This window comes from Odocoileus virginianus, chromosome 10, assembly GCF_023699985.2.
Source record: "Odocoileus virginianus isolate 20LAN1187 ecotype Illinois chromosome 10, Ovbor_1.2, whole genome shotgun sequence".
In the NCBI taxonomy this organism is placed as follows: Eukaryota; Metazoa; Chordata; class Mammalia; order Artiodactyla; family Cervidae; genus Odocoileus; species Odocoileus virginianus.
In genome coordinates this window covers 11,012,133-11,034,633 of record NC_069683.1, presented here as the reverse complement: position 1 = coordinate 11,034,633, position 22,501 = coordinate 11,012,133, and positions in this window count along the sequence as shown.

The window sequence follows — 22,501 nt, the reverse complement described above, 5'->3', positions numbered from 1 at the left end:
CTCATCAGATTTTCACCTCTTATTCTTCCAGTCAACCTCGTCCTCTTAGGCCATGATGATCTTCCTTAGGCTATTTTGTGTCTTCCCTTCTTTTGCCTATCCTGCGATGCTGGTGCTTACCAGGTTTTTAGTTTTATTTTTTATTTTATGACACTACAGGTCAACCTGCAAATCTTTTTCTCCAAAAATTTTCCTTTCTTCTGCATAATCCTTCCTTCATAATGGAGGGTGAAATTAGGCAACTCTTTTATGAGTGGTTGCTCTCCGGCCCAGTCTCAGGAGGCTATTTGCCTTTTCTTTGATGATAGGTTTGGAATTTATCTTCTGATGTAAGATGATCCACACTTTTGCATACTGGAAGAAAGCATCCTGAGACTTTGAAAATATCCTTCCACCCAATGATAGAGAGCATTTGTTATCAATTAAATGTGAAAAGGTGAATTCTTCTGGAATATTTCTGATTCTAATGCCTGCAATGACAGAGACCTGGATTTGATCCCTGGGTTGGGAAGATCCCCTGGAGACGGGAAAGGCTACCCACTCCAGTATTCTGGCCTGGAGGATTCCAGGGACTGTATAGTCCAGTCCATGGAGTTGCAAAGATTCAGACACAACTGAGTGGCTTTCACTTTCAGTCTCTTTAAAACTAATTCTAAAGCTCTATTCTCTTTAAAAAAAATGCTACCAAATACATAATGGCTATTGAATGAACTGCATGGCTTTAACAGCTTGCAAAATGAAAATAAAATGCAATTCAGCATATAATTCACAGTTATTTAGTAATCTGGTAAGTGGTACAGTAAGATGATATAATAAAATAATTATGGGATTTGGAATTAAGAGATCTGGGATCCAGTGTCTACTTCAAAAGACTTGGTCAAAGTATTTATTTAATTTCTTTGAGACTCAGTTTCCTTAGTTGTAATACTGGAAGGATGATAATAATAATACACTGTCAGTTTGGTGAGAGAACATTTTATATAATAAATACAGAATGTTATGCAAATATTTCCCTTCTATACTACAGTAGCTTATAAGTAGCTCATAATTTTCTTTTTTAAAGAGCTATGAGTTCTTTGAATATGGGGAAAACACTGAGATAAATGACCCTAGTCCATTCTGCTCATTTCTATTATTTCTGATCTTTATATATATTTACTAGGGAAAAAATTACCTCTGTTCACTTGACTCAGTAAATTAGCTTGTCTCATCTCCACTGCACTGGCACATAAAAGATGCTCAAAAAGTGTTTGCCGAATGTTGACACATGTCATGAAATTCCAGGGTAACACCCAGAAAATTTTTGTGATGAAAATAAATGCAAGAATCTCACAGTAAAGAAAGTAAATGAAGAGAGGTAGAAAATCTAGGTGAAAATCAAGGCATTCATGAGATTTGGCAATAAGAGGGAGTCACGGCTCCCTAGAGGAGACCCAGGAGTCTCTCCATCCCCAGGAGGGAGTTATCTGGTTCTGATTTCCTCCTTCTGACATGAGCATCTCTGGCCAGCTTCTCAGCAGGTCATTGATAGATGACTTGATTCCCTCTCTCTGTCCTGTTTAGTTTTCACTTCTCATATTTCCTCCTGCCTCTTATCATCGTTCTTCTGCCTTCCTCTGTCTGTACTTCTCTCTTTCTTTGTCATGAGTGTGTGCATGTTGTGCATGTTCACCTATATCTGTTGTATAGGAACACACACACAGAGAGAGACTCAGGCAAACTATATTGACAATGAAAACTTTTGAATTCAACACAGCTTTATTTAAATAATAACTAGCTGATATTTCAATAAGGTAATGATTTAATCTACTAACTGGTGTTCTTTTGTTTTTAATTTCTGGATACTTCTTCCATCCAAGAGACTGCTTAGGTAGTCTAGACTTCCTGCATTAGGGAAGGGAAAATAGAACTAATGAGTCAGATTTCTTGGCATAGCTAGTAGATTTTGAAGAATACATAATCAGCCAAACTTGCATTTTTTCCCCAGTCCAGAACTGATGAAGGGCTGGGGAAAGAAAAGAGCTTAACAGGGAAAGTAGAAAGCATAAGTTTAGGCAAGATCCCAATATGATGCCATCAAAGGGACAAGATAACAGAATCTCTTAAGTATTGTGATCTGAGAGCAGAGGAGACCTTTGCACCCCTTTTCTGCATAGGGTTAAAGCAAAGGAGCAAATGGGTAAAGAAAAGCCCCCAGTCAGTATTGGCAGAGGCAAGAAAATAGAAATGGCTGAGTATATTAGTTTCATATTGCTGTCTTAATGAGTTACCACAAGTGCAGTTCAGTTCAGTCACTCAGTCGTGTCCGACTCTTTGTGACCCCATGGACTGCAGCTTGCCAGGGCCCCCTATCCATCACCAACTCCTGGAGTTTACTCAAACTCATGTTCATTGAGTCAGTGATGCCATCCAACCATCTCATCCTCTGTCATCCCCTTCTCCTCCTGCCCTCAATCTTTCCCAGCATCAGGGTCTTTTCAAATGAGTCAGCTCTTTGCATCAGGTGGCCAAAGTATTGGAGTTTCAGCTTCAACATCAGTCCTTCCAATGAATCTTCAGGACTGATTTCCTTTAGGATGGACTGGTTGGATCTTCTTGCAGTCCATGGGACTCTCAAGAGTCTTCTCCAACACCATAGTTCAAAACCATCAATTCTTCAGCACTCACCTTTCTTTATAGTCCAACTCTCACACCCATACATGACTACTGGAAAAACCATAGCCTTGACTACACAGACTTTTGTTGACAAAGTAATGACTCTGCTTTTTAATATGCTGTCTAGGTTGGTCATAACTTTCCTTCCAAGGAGTAAGCATCTTTTAATTTCTTGGCTGCAGTCACCATCTGCAGTGATTTTGGAGCCCCAAAAAATAAAGTCTGCCACTGGTTCCACTGTTTCTCCATCTATTTGTCATGAAGTGATGGGACCGGATGCCATGATATTTGTTTTCTGAATGTTGAGCTTTAAGCCAACTTTTCACTCTCCTCTTTCACTTTCATCAAGAGGATCTTTAGTTCTTTACTTTCTGCCATGAGGGTGGTGTCATCTGCATATCTGAGGTTATTGATATTTCTCCCAACAATCTTGATTCCAGCTTGAGCTTCATCCAGCCCAGCGTTTCTCATGATGTACTCTGCATATAAGTTAAATAAGAGGGTGACAATATACAGCCTTGATGTACTCCTTTTCCTATTTGGAACCAGTCTGTTGTTCCATGCCCAGTTCTAACTGCTGTTTCCTAACCTGCATACAGATTTCTGAGGAGGCAGGTCAGGTGGTCTGGTATTCCCATCTCTTTCAGAATTTTCCACAGTTTGTTGTGATCCACAGTCAAAGGCTTTGGCATAGTCAATAAAGCAGAAATAGATGTTTTTGTGGAACTCTTGCTTTTTCGATGATCCAGTGGATGTTGGCAATTTGATCTCTGGTTCCTCTGCCTTTTCTAAAACCAGCTTGAACATCTGGAAGTTCATGGTTCATGTATTGTTGAATCCTGGCTTGGAGAATTTTGAGCATTACTTTACTAGCGTGTGAAATGAATGCAATTGTGCGGTAGTTTGAGTATTCTTTGGCATTGCCTTTCTTTGGGAATGAAAACTGACCTTTTCCGGTCCTGTGGCCACTAATGTGTTTTCCGAATTTGCTGGCATATTGAATAGAGCACTTTCAGACAGAGAGCCTGATGAACTATGGACAGAGGTTCGTGACATTGTATGGGAGACAGGGAGCAAGACCATCCCCAAGAAAAAGAAATGCAAAAAGCAAAATGGCTGTCTGAGGAGGCCTTACAAATAGCTGTGAAAAGAAGAGAAGCAAAAAGCAAAGGAGAAAAGGAAAGAAATACCCATTTGAATGCAGAAGTCCAAAGAATAGCAAGGAGAGATAAGAAAGCCTTTCTCAGTGATCAGTGCAAAGAAATAAAGGAAAACAATAGAATGGGAAAGACTAGAGATCTCTTTAAGAAAATTAGAGATACCAAGGGAACATTTCATGCAAAGATGGGCTCAATAAAGGACAGAACTGGCCTGGACCTAACAGAAGCAGAAGATATTAAGAAGAGGTGGCAAGAATACACAGAAGAACTATACAAAAAAGATCTTCATGACCCAGAAAACCACGATGGGTTGATCACTCACCTAGAGTCAGACATCCTGGAATGTGAAGTCAAGAAGGCCTTAGGAAACATCCCTATGAACAAAGCTAGTGTAGGTGAAGGAATTCCAGCTGAGCTAATTCAAATCCTAAAAGATGATGCTGTGAAAGTGCTGAGTTACCACAAAAAGTGACTTATATCAACAAACATTTCTTGTTTTACAGCTACAGATGTCACCATTTCAAATAGCATTTCCATAGGTTAAAACCAAGGTATTTACATGACTTCACTTCTTTCTGAAGGCTCTCAAAGCTTTCCCAGTTCCAGAAGTTGCCTGCATCCATTTACTAGTGGCCCCTTTCCTCCATTTTCAAAGCTAGCAGTGGCCAGTCAAGTCTTTCGCACACTGAATCACTCTAACAATGACTTTTCTGCCTCCCTCTTCCATATTTAAGGACCCTTATGATTACACATAGAGGCTTCCCTTGTGGCTCAGCTGGTAAGGAATCTGCTGCAATGCGGGAGGCCTGGGTTCAATCCCTGGGTTGGGTAGATCCCCTGGAGAAAGAAAAGGCTGCCCACTCCAGTATTCTGGCCTAGATGGCCAGAATTGTACAGTATTCTGTACAGTCTATCAGGTCGCAAAGAGTCAGACACAACAGAGCGACTTTCACTTTCCCTTTCATGATTATACTAAGACCATCTGAATAATCCAGGAGAATCTCCCTATTTTAATTTCAAACTGATTGACAACCTTATTTCTCCTGCAACCTTAATTCCCTTTTGATATGAAACGTAACATAAACACAGATTCTGGTGATTTAGACAGGGACATTTGCAGAGAGTCATTATTCTGCCAACTACAGCTGTGCTGTTTGTGATGACCAACACAGCTTCACTGAGTGTCCAAAGTATCACAGGGAACAGCAAAATGTTTCTCAGACAGTGGAGAACAGCATGGACATGCCATGAGGTAGGTACTGGAGGAACCAGAGAGGTTGTACTGTCAGGAGAATATAGCCGGATATTTATATAATGCCCTGGAGAATAGGAATGAAAAACCACATGCTATGTACATTTCAATAGCTTCCAGCACAGAAAGATGGCAGCCAAGGACCAGATGGCCTCTTTTATCCTGACCCCGATGACTTTGTGATACATAGCGCTTTGATGTTCCCACAATTCCCCTACAAACTTAAATGCAGCCTCAGGGTGACAAATAAATGGCAAACCTCAAATCAACTGAGTTTCCCTGGATTGACTAATTTCCCACTATCAATAGACTAGGGGTTCAACATATAAATTAGGTACATTTGTACACTAGGTACATTAGGTACAGTTGGAACACTTGTACATTAGATACACTTGAGTTTATTGTCTGATATTTGATGTGCATTAAATTTTCAACACTTTTTAAATTAGAATGAGCATTTTTTCTGTCTTGTCTAAACCCACCATGTACAAGCATTCTCACTTGTGCTTGTAAGTCTTCTCACGTTCAGAGACAAAGATCCTGGGTAATGGACCCCAGACCAGAACACTGTGCCCCATGGAGTCATCATCTTCCCCATTTCATTTCAAGATGGATTACTTTACCAAGGAAGAGATTTTTTTCCTTAAAAGTATATTTCTATTTCTAGTCCCCTTGGGTTATCTTAGAACAGTTAGTTGAGATCTTTCCTCCCAGGGGGAAAAAAAAAAAATTTTTAACCCTTACCTTTTCCAGCTCTTATGAGAAACAACTTCTTTAAAGGACCCCATTTTGCCATCCACATGAAATTTTGACTTAAAAAATGTCAAGGGAGAAGATGATGAGGGCTATAAAGCTTTCTGCTAGGAGTTTTATATATTCTCTTTAATTCCCACAACATTTAAAAATAGTTATTATTACCCCAATTTACTTATGAGAAAATTGAGATCCATGAAGGCACCTCACTTTTGCAAGGAGCCTTAGCTGAGGTCCCTCCTGAAGGAGAAACTGATACAAAGTCTTATGTACAGATAGTTTATCTGGGAAGTGAGCCAGGGAGCAGAGCGGAGGGACAGCGGAAAAGGGACAGGGAAGAAGGAAAAACCAATAGAAGGATGCATTATAAGTTGGCCACCCTTGAAGGGGACAGAGCTTGACTCTGCAGGGCCCTTCCAAGGAGATTTGTGAGCGTGTCACCAAACTGTGCGCCTGGATTTGGAAAGGGAGAAGAATTTACCATTTTTGACCCTGACTGGTCAAGGTGGCCCCATAGGTTCTCACTCTGGAACCCTTCTAGTTTTGCAGGTACAAAGCCAAGAGTATTCCCATGGGTGTCCCACATCTAAGCCCTGGGGCAGGAAGCTAGAGATATGGGTGGAATGTGACAGCACATTGCCCTATTTCACCTGTGTACAGTGACCAGGACAGGAGTGGCTAAACAAGAAGTGGGGCTGGGAGGATGTCGAATGATACAGAGAAGTGGCTAATACTCAAGGTCATGAGGCTATTAAATACGTGAAGTCAGGCCTGTATGACTGCAAGACCTGGATGCCTTCCATAATTCAAATGAGTTCTCAAGAAGAGATTTGGCTTTGAGGAACTAAAGCTTGAGTTTATTACCCTTGGCAATTAGACAAGGGTCTGATATTGATTTTACACTGTATCAGAAGTGGACCATTATGCACTCAGTCTTGGTATATCTAAGGGCAGGAATTCTTCCCCCATTAACCTCAAAAATGGGTCTGAAAATAAATGTTACATATAGGACTCCAGAACAGCGCTATCAGGCAAAAAATAAGGTGAGCTACATGTGCAATTGTAAATATTTTAGTAGCCAATTGAAAAAAATGAACAGAGAAGCAAGTGAAATTAATTTGCATAATCTAGTTTATTTAACCCACAGCTTTCGAGGTATTATGTCAACATGCAATTAATAAAACAAAATTGTTGAAAAATTTTCCATTCTCTTTTTTGTGATGCTAAGTCTTCAAAATCTGGTATGCATTTCACACCTACAACTATAGCTGAGTTTAGACTGGCTATATTCCAAGTGTTCAGTAGCTGCGGTAGCTACTATTACCATTTTGGAGATATGTAGGATATTTTCTACTCATGAACTGAAGGAGTTAATCTGTGAAAGACATTTTCTTAGGATGAGATGGAATAAGGAGGATTTCTATTTAGCCTTCTGACATTATGACTTGTGTCTATATTATTTCTCTCTGAAATAAACAAAATGTCAAATTGACAAGGTTCAGGGCATAAAGTGGTTAGAAGTGTAATTCAAAAACAAAACCAAGCTATATATGAATCTAATATTTCAGGCTTTATTTCCTCTGTTCACTTGTCTTTAAACTGTAGGACAAGTAACTTTTAACTTAAAATAAAGTTTTGCATATTCAAGGATACTGCATGTGGCAAGCAGCATAAGATTGTAATTCTAAAAATGAGTCACAAACAAAATATCCTATGCCACCTGAATTATGACATGCAAATTTCTTTGCCTTTACTCCTATAGAAAGTATATTTTATTTTCATGGGTTTATATTTACCAGGCACATATGTAGCTTATATAAAGTCTAATAAGACATTTGGAAGATATGGGTATTATAAATATAGTGGTTAAAAACACAAGATTTCTATCCTTTAAAAGAGAGTTACCATATGATCCACAATCCCACTCTTCAGCATATACCTAGAAAAACCTCTAATTTGAAGATACACGAACCACAATGTTCATAGCAGCTCTGTTTATGATAGCCAAGATACGGAAGCAACCTAAATGTTCATTGACAGATGAATGGATAAAGAAGATGTGACATATATGTAGAATGGAATACTACTCAGCCATAAAAAAGAATGAAATGATGCCTTTTGCAGTAACATGAATGGCCCTAAAGACTATCATATTAACTGAAGTATGTCAAAGACAGATAGCATATGATATCACTCATATTTTATAAGCTAAAAATAGTCTCACAGACATAGGGAACAAACTTGTTTCCAAAGGGGAAAGGGGGCAGAAATTAGGGATCTGGGATGAACAGATACATTATTGTTTAGTAGCTAAGCTGTGTTTGACTCTTTGCAACCCCATGGACTGTCGCCTGCCAGTCTCCTCTGTCCATGAAATTTTCTATGTAAGAATACTGGAGTGGGTTGCCACTTCCTGACCCAGGGATCAAACTCTCATTTCTTTCATCTCCTGAACTGACAGGTGGTTTCTTTACCACTGCACCACCTAGGTTGTAGTAACAGGTTCATACTAATGTATATAAAACAGATAGCCAACACAGACCTACTATGTAGCACAGGGAACTATATTCAATATTCTTGTAATAACCTAAAATGGAAAAGAATCTGAAAAAGAACATAGATACATGTACATATATATATGCAATTGAATCACTTTACTGTACACAAGAAACATTGTAAATCAACTATACTTCAATTTCTTTTTTTTTAAGTACAAGATTTAGAGATGAATCTGGGTTCAAATCCCAGATTTCCCCCTTACTCTGTGTAACTCTGGGGCTTCCCTGGTGGCTCAGATGGTAAAGAATCTGCCTGCAATGCAGACCTGGGTTCAGTCCCTGGGTTGGGAAAATCCCCTGGAAGAGGGCATGGCAACCTACTCCAGTATTCTTGCCTAGACACTCCCATGGACAGAGCCTGGCAGTCCATTGGTCTTTGAGTCTTTGAGTCCATGAGGTCTGAGAGAGTCAGACATGACTGAGCGACTCAGCACACTGTAACTCTGAGTCGGTCACTACACCTCTTTGAGCCCCAGTTTCATCGTCTCTGTGATGGAGATCACAACACCTATCTTACAGGGTTATGAAAGTGAAAGTGTTAGCCATTCAGCTGTTTTTGACTCTTTGCAACCCCATGGAATGTAGCCAGCTAGGCTCCAGGAATAGAGTAAGAGTTAAATAAGACAGTGTATGTTAACAATAGTACCTGGTGTGTAGTTAACACTCAGTAAATGGCCATTTATACTCTTAGTGAACAATAATCTAATAGTAAGGCAGCCTATAGATTGCTCACCTTGCCATCAACATTTCTCACAGGCTGCCAAGTAAACATTTGCAACCCACGTATGGAACCATGAATTATTATGAGTGCCACTAAACTCTAGGTGTTCAGAAATTTGCCAACAAAAGGGGCATTTTCCATTCAATGTTGGTCAAATAGTTCATAAAAATCCACAGGCTCAAAGCAACCTAGCTGGGAAAAAATTTTTTCCTATTCTTTTGTCTCTTAATCCCCACACTGTGGCCTGATTCCCATAACAGCTGAAATTAGCACTTTAATTTCCACATTATCTCCTTTATATTACAGATGAATAATGTGCTAGAATAAAATGGGGGATCTTAGGGGGAATTACCAAAGATGGAAAAAAAAAAGTATTATGCTTTATCCTAAACAGTCTTTTACATCCTGCCCTGAATTATCACTGGAATATGTCTCCAGCCATTGAGTCTAGAGCCAAATCAGAGGCTATCATTCAGGAAGACAGCAGTCTCCTGAGACAAACTTCCTGCATTACTCGACCCACACCTTCTTTTCACTGCCTACTTTAAGACAAGCGGTTTAAGCACACTTGTCTTTGAACAAGATGCTCTAGATTGTATAGTCCTAAGGATGATAGTAGCTAAAATTTCTTCAAGCTTTGCTTATGAGCCAAATATTGTGCTAAACATTTCCCATGCATTAGCTCATTTATTCAACTCTCTTAGTTACCTGGCAGACATAGAAGTGGAAGTTACAGAACTGTAATAGCTGGTGCCAAATCACACAGCTCGTCAGAGGTAGAAGCGAGATTCCAAGTGAAACCTTTGGATCCCAGCACCCACACCCAGTAACAAAACACAAAGGAGACCCAACACTTTCACAGTGTAGCAGCAAGATCTGCTGGCTCTACTTCCAAAACAAGTTGCTGGTCCATTCTCTTCTGCATCTTTACCAGCATCACCGTGGTATAAAGCCACCATCGTATCCTGCCTGGAGAACTGCAAAGCTTCAACTTGTCTCTCTGCTTTCGTTCTTACCCTCCTACAACCCATGTTCCCCACAGCCACCAAGTGAACATTTTAGACTATAAACCAGACTTTACTCTCGTTTTGCTCCAATGCACACAGCTCTCCACTGACTTCTCCATCTTTCCTTGAACAAATCCAAAGTCCCAACCATTGTCTGTAAAACCAAATACAGTCTGGACTCTGCCAACCTCCTCACCTCATCGCCTCATTCATCATATTGCCCTTTTTTTTTTCCCCTCTAGTACGTCAAGTTCATTCTTTTTCTAGGGTCTTTGCACTTGCTGCTCCCCCTGGTTGGCACACCCAGGTCTCACGTCTTTGCTTGGTTGAATACTCCTTGTCATCAGGCCATCAGTTCAAAAGTCACTTCTTCCAGGAGACTTTTCCTCTTCTCCCACACTAAAGCCATCCACCCTTTCTCCACATCCCCAGATGCTTCCACTTGACCCTGTCTTACTCTCTTCATAAGTCATCTCTAAACAAAATCATTTGGCATGTATTTGTTAACTTCTTTGTTTCCGACCTCCCCTCTGTCTCTTGCCGAATGTAAAGTTCCATAAAGCAGAAGCTTGTCTGTTTGATTCATTGCTCCATCTGCTGGGCCTATGACCTGGCATATAATGCACATATAATAAATGCACATAATAGGCATTTACTCAATAATGGATACGTGTATATGTATGGCTGAGTTCCTTCACTGTTCACCTGGAACTATCGCAGCATTGTAAGTTGGCTATACCACAATACAAAATAAAAGTTCGGAAAAACAAACATATTGAAGGGATTTCCCCGGCGGTTTAGTGGCTGACTCCATGCGTCACTGCAGGGGGCGCCAGTTCCAACCCTGGTCAGGGAACTCAGCATGCCACATGGTGCTACCAAAAAGTTATCATATGTGAAATAGATCGCCAGCCCGGGTGGATGCATGAGGCAGGGTGCTCGGGGCTGGTGCACTGGATGACCCAGAGGGATGGGATGGGGAGGGAGGTGAGGTGGGGGCAGGATGGGAAACACATGTACATCCATGGTGGATTCATGTCAATGTATGGCAAAACCACTACAATATTGTAAAGCGATTAGCCTCCAATTAAAATAAATAAATTTATATTAAAAATAATATGAATTTTAAATTAATTAAGGAATTTTAAAAAATAAATAACAAATTTAAAGCATATTAAATAAAATATGAATACATTATGTAAATGATTATGTGACAGAAAACGCTCACCTTTAAGCACACAGTTAGTTCTCTGGAGTCCTCCTATCAAAATCAATATGGTGATGAGAAATGTGATATAGACAAAGAAGCTATGAATAATGAACTTCAAAAAGAAATAGAGAGCCAGACAAAATGTGGTTTAGTTGTTGACACTCTTCCCAGGCCTCCTACTGTATCTCTGCCACAGTTCTTTATCATTTCTCTTTTCTCTTTACTTCTCCTGAACAAAAGGTTTTGAGAGCATAACACCAGGTGCTCTGCTAGGCACTTGGCTCTGTAAATACATAAGAGATTCTAAGGCGGGCTCAAGGTGTTTACCCAAAGGACAATGGTTAAAATGCCCTTTTTGCGGTTTGTAAGAAGTGTGTTTGAACAGTGGACCATTAAATAATCATGAAGAAAAATGTAAAGGTTTTAGTAGCCAAGGAAAAACACGTGTTGAAAATTACTACTAATAATTTTTGATGAATAGATCAAAAATTACTAATTCCCTTTACTGCTCCCTCTTCTTCTGGTTCTAAATCAGTCAACTTAGGTTCACTGATGCTTTAAAAAGAAATGATCCCCAAATCTGATCTATCACTCATCCTCACATCCACCACAGGGTTAGACATAGCACTGCTCCATGTTCTCTTCGTTCTTATCCATTGCTAAAGGATAAGCCTCTACCTGGAACATTCCAGTCTCAGATCAAAACCAATGGCTTTTTCTTAATAATGATACATGCCATTTCCCTCCCCTTTGATTGATCTAAGCAAGCCACATGCTTGTGCCCTATGTTCCTGATGAGCAACTGCACTCCTCCTGTAAGGAAAGGCCTCAAATATTTTTTAAAAAGTCTACTACAAGTTCTCCTGTACTTTCCAAATTTTCTGCAAAGAATGTATATCATATTTATTAGAAGAAAAATATCAGAGGTACTTCCCTGGTGGTTCAGTGGTTAAGACTCTGTGCTTCCATGGCAAGGGATAGGTTGGGTTCCATCCCTGGTCAGGGAATTAAGATCCCACGTGCCACACAGTGCGGCCAGAAGAAAAGAAAAAGAAAAATATCAGAGCCTGTGACTTTTAAGTAATTCTACTTCCATTTAAATAGGAAGGCATTTAGCTGAAAATAATGGACAATTTGACTTTCAATGGCTTAAAAAGTAAAAGCTTATTCTCTCATGTAATAAGAAGTATGAGGTTAGGTGGCTTTAAGCATTGGTTCAGCAACTCAATAATATTAGAGCCAACTTCTTGTCAGTTCTCTAGACTTTTCCCTCATGTTTGCAACCCATTTCACACATCGTTGCTGCTACTGTTACAGACCTAACATCTTCAATGAAGAAAAGAGGAGAGGAGGTTAAAAAAAAAAAAAAAGGCAATAATAACCACACACATCCCTTTAGTACGAAAGCAAAACTCCTCAGAATTTCGTCCAGCAGACATGCCCTCAGAATCTATTGGCCAGAAATGAGTCACATGACTGCTCCCCTCTATAATGAGCTTTGGGAAATCAGGAAACAGTATTGCTGTGATTGGCTTAGAAAAATTATGATCTTTCCTGGGGCTTGGCATATTGCTGATTTAAACAAAGTTTGGCTTATATTAGTGAAGAGGAGCTGGGGACAGGATACCACTTATGTGTCTGCCACAAAAGCCACAAAAGGGTGTAATTCATTCTGATAAGTGAACTGGGTAGGCATTTTTAGCTGGATTTGGAAAGACAGTGGAATTATGCCCTATAAAGTAGAAGAACACGCTTTCAAAAAGAAAAAAAGAGGTGCATCATGAGCCCTATTGGGAAGGTGGTTTAGAAATGTCGACTAGTTCATCTAATATAACCAGAGGATACAATGTAGAAATGTCAAGAGAAAGTAGAAGCTGGGAGATAGGAAAGGGCCAGGTGATGGATAATAATGATTGTTTGCATTTATTGGGTGCTTACTATAGATACAGGTACTTTTATCCCGATTATTTTATTTAATTTTCTCAACTCCATGAGTGCTACTATTTCCCCCCATTTTACATGTGAAGTTAGATAAGCTTATATGGGAAGATTAATACAGAGACTAAATCATCCAAGATGCTTCTCCTTGTCTGCACCTCTCGAATCACAGCGAACGGGACACAACAGTTTTAGTAAGTTCAAGATGTTTGCCCTACCCCCCAGCCAATTCGCATTATCTGACACAAACAAGAAAGCATATGAGCCAATGATTGGGCTATAACTTACCCACTATTACAGAGGAGATGAACTTAACAATAAGACTTCCCAGAAACATCTTTCAAGCACCAGTTCAGCTGCTTAAAAAGTACTGCCTGAAACACTAATAAATACTACAGATCCAGATAATATACTCCTTCATACCAACTTTAACCATGATGTAATTTCTTTTGGCTTCTGTTTCTTCATCCAGATCCATACGTTTTCTTTATAAAACTCCAACTTCTTCTCCGACCACATTTTTTAAAGCAAAATGCACATATACATAATTAAAATCCAAAGAAATATATAAATATTCAAATAGTACTTTCTAAAACAAACATTTTTAAGACTTCCCTGGTGGCCCAGTGGTTAAGACTCTGCACTTTCAATGCAGGAGGCATCGGTTCCATCCCTGATCAGGAAAGCTCCCACATGCCGTGTAGCCAAATAAAATAAACATTTTATTAAAAAATGTTTATAAATTTATGAATTTATAAAAAAATAAACATTTCAGTGTTCTACCTTACTTTAGATATGGGTCAGTGTTTCTTAACTGGGCATTATTGTGTTGGCATCCTTGGCCATCAGTAGCACTTCCCAACCATGTAACAATCAAATAAATAAGTAACTCAACAACCACACATGTTTTCAAGTATCTCCTCTGGAGACATTTTTCCTGCTCTCTCCTTCTACTCTCTTGAGAAACACAGATTGAAATGTGACAGAATTAGGAAAGTATTATGGTTCTATTTACTATTCATGGGAAATGAATTGATTTCCATATCTGTAGGTCTATGTAGCTACCTTATAGTAGAGATCAAATGAAATATGTAAAACACAAGGCTTGATACATACTCAAGTACATAACCCCATCCAAAATGCTAGCTTGAACTAAGTATAGCATCTAAACATTTTTTCCTGCCTTCCCAGGAAATACTTAGACTGGTGAATAAAGTTTGAATTCACTCTTCCATTTGGTATTGCCATATTCTCGCTCCTGTTCATTTAAGAAATTAGATAACTTGAAGCAATATTTTCAAAAATTGAATATAGCTGTATGATTGGAGCAAAGTAGGATATATAGAAATAACACTAGAAGAGAGGGAAAAGTCCATTCTGGAAAAGGTGAAAATTACAGATCAGTCAGGTCATTCAGATCATTCCCGGGAAGTTCTATTTCCTTAATTTACAGATTTATAGATTTAAAAATCATCTTGCAGGATTTCTCATAGAGAGCTTCAATGAGTGGGAAGTTAAACCAGATAATCCAAAAGGTTCATCCAATTTCTAAAGCTCTATTAAAACTTCTGTGATTTGATCAACCTGATTTCTAGTAGTAAAGACATGAATGACTTTCAAGTCCTCTACCCTAAAGTGTCCCTTTATGTATTGTGATGATTGTACACAATAGCAGAAAGTGATTCACTATTTCTAAGTCAATAACTGATTGGGAACAAAATATGACTTCTGTCCACTCAGTTATATCTACATACTCAAAGACAAGTAAACATTTTTGTCATAGAGATTTAACTAAGCAAACAATTAGTAGGGGCATTTACCAAAGCCTAGCTCCCTTCCCAAAGTGAAGAAAATAAAGGGGGAAGAAAAGGGGGAAATTTTTAGCATATTAAATATGCTAATTTTACCGTAGATTTCAGTTTTGTACAAAACTATACCAGGAGCAAGAAGATTTCCTTAACAGAGAAATTTACTTTGCTGGATATTTCCTGTTACCCTTCCAAGATATTCCCCATCCTGCTCTGGACCCTGGGAGACAAAGCCTTATAGATCGTGTCAGATGGGCTCTTGGCTCTCTGTGCTCCACTCAGGTTTAACCAACAGGAGAGAACAGCAGGATATGGGTGGATGGGAGGAAGATGAGAGGGAAGTATTTCTTCCGGCTCTCTCATTATGTAGTCAGGAAGGATTGGCTGTCTTCCTCAACCAAATGCCACCGATTTTGGGGGCTGGTGGCTGCCATTGGCAGCCCTCTCATTTGGTGGTATCTAGTCTACATTTTAATGACCATTTCCCTCATTTTCCTCCTTTAGGTTGGATTGGTGATAGTTCCACACTGTTACTAGCCCCTTGTTTCTGTCCCCAAACTCTGTAATATGCCCTTTATTCCAACTCCTCAGTTAGCCAGTTTTGAGTATGTCATCCATTTCCTGCTGGAACTCTGATGCATTCACCTTTGAAACTGGCTACAAAATCATTTTGTAACTACAGTGTTGGGTCACTCAGAGCACAATGGTTCCAAGTGCTAGTGTGAGAGTCCAAAAGCCTGGGTTGAAATCATGGCCCAACTCTTTACCTCCCATGAGATCTTGAATAAATCTATTAACTTCTACATCTCAGCTTCCTCATCTACTCCAGGAGACAGTGAAAGACAAGGAAGTCTGGCATGCTGCAGTCCTTGTGGTCACAAAGAATCAGACATGACTTAGCAACCGAACAACAACAAATACATATACACTGCCATGTATAAAATGGTAACTAATGAGAACCTACTGTATAGCCCAAGGAGCTCTGCTAAATGCTCTGTGGTGACATAAATGGGAAGGAAATTCAAGGAAGAGGGGATATATGCATATACATAGCTGAATCATTTTGTTGTACACCAGAAACTAATACAACATTGTAAACCAAATACACTCCGGTAAAAACTGAAGAAAAAAGAAAACCAGATGGATACTAGTAGAAACTACCCCATGCTGCTATTCTGAGGATTAAAATATCTTAGAAACATGTCTGGCAAATAGTTAGTGTTTATAAATGTTGACTATTTTTTTATGTCTTCAAATACTCTGTAATACTCTATATTCAGTAATAGACACAACATTGGTACATCACGATTAGCTGAACTCCAGACTTCATTTGGACTTTGCCAGTTTTTCCACCAATGTCATTTTCAATTTTTTAAGAAAAAAAAAAAATACTAATAAAAGGGGGGGGGAGTTTCGGTAACCAATTGAGGAAAAAATAACACAAATAAACAACAATGTTAATTAAAGATAACTAAAAATAGTGAATTTTTAAAGCCTAATATTAATATTTTTGACAAAGACTCCTGCCCACTACAATTTGTGGGTTCCCTTGCAGTTATGTGTAACCATGTAACCAATTTCTTCCCCTATTCAAAGAGAGTGGTATTGACATACATAATTTTGGGGCCTGGGTGTTAAGATCTTGGGCATCCCCCTCCAAGTCTTTCTTCCCTGTTTTCACAGTGAGAACGATAACCTAAGGAAAGGCAGAGCAGGTGCCTGTCCCTAAATGACCGGGAGGAGCATAATTCAACCACCAGTTTGAACCGTTCACACAGTAAATGCTACATAAGAGAGAAATAAACAACTCTCTCCCTTTCATTTATGATTTTAAAAATGGATTTGCAGCCCACTAGAAATAACAGGGAACTTTCTTAACCTGATAAGGGAATATCTTACAAAAGCCTATAGCAAACTTCATACTTAATAGTAAAAGTTTAAAAGTATTTTCATCAATGTAAATAATGAGATAAGGTAACTCACTATTTTCATTACTATTCAACTTTGTAATACTAGAGGCTCTGACATTACAACAGGCAAGAAAAAGAAATATAATCTATAAGAGTTAAAAAAGAATACACAAAATTGTCATTATTTGCAATACTATGGGTTTGTTTACACAGAAAGCAGAATAAAATCTATGATTATTAAAATGTATGAGAATGCAGCAATTTTCTGGATACACAAAATCCATTGCATTCCTGTAACCAACCATTAAATAGTTCCAGACAATTGGATTTCCATATAGAAAAAAAAAATTTTGTAAATTACCCATGCCAAAAAATTAATTTCAGATTGATTGATTAGACACCTACAAGGGAAAATAAACTTTGTTTATTAGCAGAAAATATATGAAAATAACTAACTTTATGGACTCATGGTAAAGATGAACATTATTAGGCAACATACTAAAGAAATCAAGGAAATGTTTGATAAGCCACCTTTGATAATTTCTGTCACTTGTTGTTCCTAAAAAGATGCCCCAAATAAATGGAAATGATAAACTATAGACAGGGAAAAGATACTCACAATGCACATAATTAACCAAAAATTGATATAAGAATATACAAATCACTTCAAGAAAACATGAAAAGATAAATAACCCAATGGAAAAAATGGGAGGCAATTACTAGTAGACAATTCATAGAAGAAATAAAAATGGCAAATAAACTTATGAAAAGATGCTTAATGTAGAAAAATAGGGAGAATAATGTAATCCACCATCAGAATGTTTTAAAAGTTAATCATCTGTCACCATACCTCCATCTTTTTTTTAAATATAAAAGACCTAAGCCATTATTGATAAACATAAAGTCCCCTTCATTCCCTCTCTAGCACTACCTGGTTCCCAGATTCACCTTGGAGCAATAACAATCACATATTACATATATACATCCAGTCTATGTCTTTATATGCATATTTTAGACATAAGTATTGTTGTGTGGTTTTTAGAATGTACCTAATGGAATTTTTTTCAAAAAGTAAAACTTGAAGTGGTCAGGACCTGACATTCAATCCCTGAAGGGGCCTGCCTTCAAAACCCACGCTCTTCCTGGCAAGAATGATCGTGTGGTACTTCCTAGACAGTGGAGGTCTCCTTCTGGATGTCAGAACCAGACTGTTGTCCTGTATGCCGGAGCTCTAGCATTTCCCTGGCTGGAATGGGTGAAAGGTGAGACAGAGCAGAGCCATGGACTAATTGGGGCCTCTAAGAGCTAGAAATAAAACCCTTGTGAAAATTCCTCAGAGAAATCCAAGCTTCAAGACCTGGAAAGACCAACAACAAACCTGCAACTCGTCAGAGGCAGAACATAAGCCTGGGTAGCAAAACAAAGAGTCCAATCTCAGTAGAGATGGTGATGGAAGGAGGCACTTTCAGCTAAAGGGAATTCAGACCTTTCCGAGAATTGTCTCAGGGCCGCTGGCCTTCGTGAATTATAGACATATGACACCACCAAGTCAAGTTGACTTAAAGGACCTATTCCCTCCTTTTCCCTGCCAAACTAGTGATGGCCAACAAGTCATTCTCTGGATTAAGAAGTAGTGGATAACAGGAACCCAAAACAGAGTAAACGACCATCTCCCATCTTTGCCCTCTCCAAGAAAAAATCACAATCCCAATGATGGGAGCACAAGACTGCCTCAGCCTTTTGATGAATAATGGGATCACAGAAAACCAAGCTCGCCATGGGGCCTGCCAGATAGATGCTTGACTGCGAAAGAAAGACAAGCAGGTGAAAATGGTTCAAAAGGAGGTCAAAGAAATCTATATAAAAAATGAGACAAAGTCCTACAAGCGTAGTAAAACTCTTCAGCTTTCATAACCCCATCACGATTGTGTCAGATTTGCTGGGTCAATTAGCTGCCTACTCTGTCTTCTTCCTCTGTTAATAATGGGCAATATTCTCTACCTTTAAGGAATGAAAATGAGGGATTTGTGGTTATAGTAAGCTATCATTAAAAGCACATGAATTCCTAAAAGCCTCTGAAAATAAATTAGTCTTCACATTACCATCTGCAACCGTTTCACCTCAGCTAGTGATCCCATTAGCCCTTGTGCACTCTAAATAGGAGAGGGCTTGGATATTACTTAAGGAAAGATCTCCAAGGGAAATCAAGTGGTTGCAGAGATCAAAAAGAGAAATTCCAAAGATGGCATCTGTACTCTCACATTGCTCCAGAGCCAGGACCCCTGGGCCACATGCGGAACACCTACTGCCATCTCTCAAAGGAGAAGACAGACTCTCCAGTACAAGTCACCAATAAGACTCCAGAATGACTGAAAACAAGAAGAGAATTTGCACGTTCAGATTTAGGGATCACCGACTAAAATTTTATCAGCAGATCTCCGCTTTCCAACAAACTAGGATGAGTTTTAAACTATTTTCTGGATCTCTCTTCTGCAAATATCACAAGTTGCTAACACTGTCTTCTTTTGGAATTTATCTTTTCTCTTTGTATACTGGGTGCAGTTCAGTTCAGTTGCTCAGTCGTGTCTGACTCTTTGCGATCCCATGACACGCAGCATGCCAGGCCTCCCTGTCCATCACAAACTCCTGGAGTTTACCCAAACTCACGTCCATTGAGTCGGTGATGCCATCCAACCATCTCATCCTCTGTCGTCCCCTTATCCTCCTGCTCTCAATCTTTCCCAGCATCAGGGTCTTTTCAAATGAGTCAGCTTTTTGCATTAGGTGGCCAAAGTTTCGGAGTTTCAGCTTCAACATCAGTCTTTCCAGTGAACACCCAGGACTGATCTGCTTTAGGATGGACTGGTTGGATTTCCTTGCAGTCCAAGGGACTCTCAAGAGTCTTCTCCAACACCACAGTTCAAAAGCATCAATTCTTCCGTGCTCAGCCTTCTTTACAGTCCAACTCTCACATCTATACATGACCACTGGAAAAACCATAGCCTTGACTAGACAGACCTTTGTTGGCAAAGTAACGTCTTTGCTTTTTAATATGCTATCTAGGTTGGCCATAACTTTCCTTCCAAGGAGTAAGCGTCTTTTAATTTCATGGCTGCAGTCACCATCTGCAGTGATTTTGGAGCCCAGAAAAATAAAGTCAGCCACTGTTTCCACTGTTTCCCCATCTATTTGCCATGAAGTGATGGGACTGGATGCCATGATATTTGTTTTCTGAATGTTGAACTTTAAGCCAACCTTTTCACTCTCCTCTTTCACTTTCATCAAGAGGCTCTTTAGTTCTTCTTCTCTTTCTGCCATAATAGTGGTGTCATCTGCATATCTGAAGTTATTGATATTTCTCCTGGCAATCTTGATTCCAGCTTGTGCTTCATCCAGCCCAGCATTTCTCATGATATACTCTGTATGTAAGTTAAATAAGTAGGGTGACAATATACAGCCTTGATGTACTCCTTTTCCTATTTGGAACCAGTCTGTTGTTCCATGTCCAGTTCTAACTGTTGCTTCCTGACCTGCATGTAGGTTTCTCAAGAGGCAGATCAGGTGGTCTGGTATTCCCATCTCTTTCAGAATTTTCCACAGTTTGTTGTGATCCACACAGTCAAAGGCTTTGGCATAGTCAATAAAGCAGAAATAGATGTTTTTCTGGAATTCTCTTGCTTTATCGATGATCCAGCGGATGTTGGCAATTTGATCTCTGGTTCCTCTGCCTTTTCTAAATCCAGCTTGAATATCTGGAAGTTCACGGTTCATGTAGTCCTCCTAAAATTTATGTCCCCAGGTTGGGAAGATCCCCTGGAGAAGGAAATGGCTCCCCACTCCAGTATTCTTGCCTGGGAAATCCCATGAACAGAGGAGCCTGGCGGACTATAGTCCATGGGATTGCAAAAGAGTTGGACATGACTTAGCCACTAAACAACAACAACAGAATGTTTGCATGTCCCAAACCTTGAAATATGGCTTTATTTGAAAATAGGTTCTTTGCAGAAGCAATTCACTAAGGTGAAGTCATACCAGAGTAGAGGGGACCTTTAATCCAGTACAACTGGTGTCTGAATAAGCAGAGACCCAGATTCAGAAACACAGAGGGGAGATTTCCATGTGACAGCAGAAGTAGAGATAACAGTGATGCATCTACAAGCCAAGGACCACCAAAGATTGCAGAAAACCCACAAGCCAAGAAACAGCCATGAACAGATCCTCTGAACCCCTAAGAAGGAACCAACCATGTTGACACCTTAACTTCAGACCTCTGGTCTGAACCTCTGGTTCAGGAGAACCTCTGGTCTCCTGAACTGCGAGAGAACACACTTCTGTGTTTTAAGCCACCCAGCTCCTGGGGTAGCAGTTCTGGGAAAGTAATACACCTGACTTCTTTAATGCCGCATTGTTTGGTGTTATACACTGTAAAAACCACTAATACCTGGCCCTTAAATGATGGAATTTCTCTAGGGTCTGTCCCAGACACCTTCTTTTTCTCACTCTAATCTTTCCTTAGCTGACTTGATCCTTTCTCATAACTTCCATTACAACCATCATACAGCTGACTAGTATTGGATGGTGAGATGTATTAATTCTTTGTCTATTTTGAATATTAACTCCTTATCAGGTATACTGTTTGCAAACAACATCTTCTCCCATTCTAGTAGGTGGACTTTTTGTTTTGTTGATAGTTTCCTTCACTGTGCAAGAGCTTTTTTACTTCAATGTAGTTTATTTTTTTGCTTTTGAGGAGATGCATCCAGAAAAATATTACTGAGACCCGATGTCAAAAAGTGAGCTGCGTTCATTTTTCCTATAAGTATTATGGCTTCAGGTCTTACATTTAAGTCTTGATTTCACCTTAAATTTATTTTTTGTGCATGGTATGACAGAGTAGTCCAGTTTGAATCTGTTGGATATCTATGCAAGGAAAATGAAAACACTAATTGGAAAAGATACATGTACCCCTCTGTTCATTGCAGCATTATTTATAATAGCCAAGATACGGAAGCAACCTAAATGCCCATCAATATATAAATGGATTAAGATGTGGTGTGTATGTGTGTGTGTGTGTGTGTGTGTGTGTGAATATTGTTCAGACATAAAAAAGAATGAAATCTTGCCATTTGTGACAATATGGATGGGCCTAGAGGATACTATGCTAAGTGAAACAGCTCAGACAGAGAAAGATAGGTACTATATGATTTTATTTATATGCTGTTGTTTAGTCGCTAAGTTATGTCCAATTCTTTTGTGACCCCATGGACTGTAGCCCACCAGGCTCCTCTGTCCATGGGATTTCCCAGGCAAGAATACTGGAGTAGTTTGCCATTTCCTTCTCCAGGGGATCTTCCTAACCCAAGGATTGAACCCACATCTCCTGCATTGGCAGACAGGTTCTTTGTCACTGAGCCACCAAAAATAAATATTATATGATTTTACTTACGTATGGAGTCTAAAAAACAAAGTGAATGAACATTATGAAACAGAAACAGTCATAAGTAGAGAATGAATAGATAGTTGCCAAAG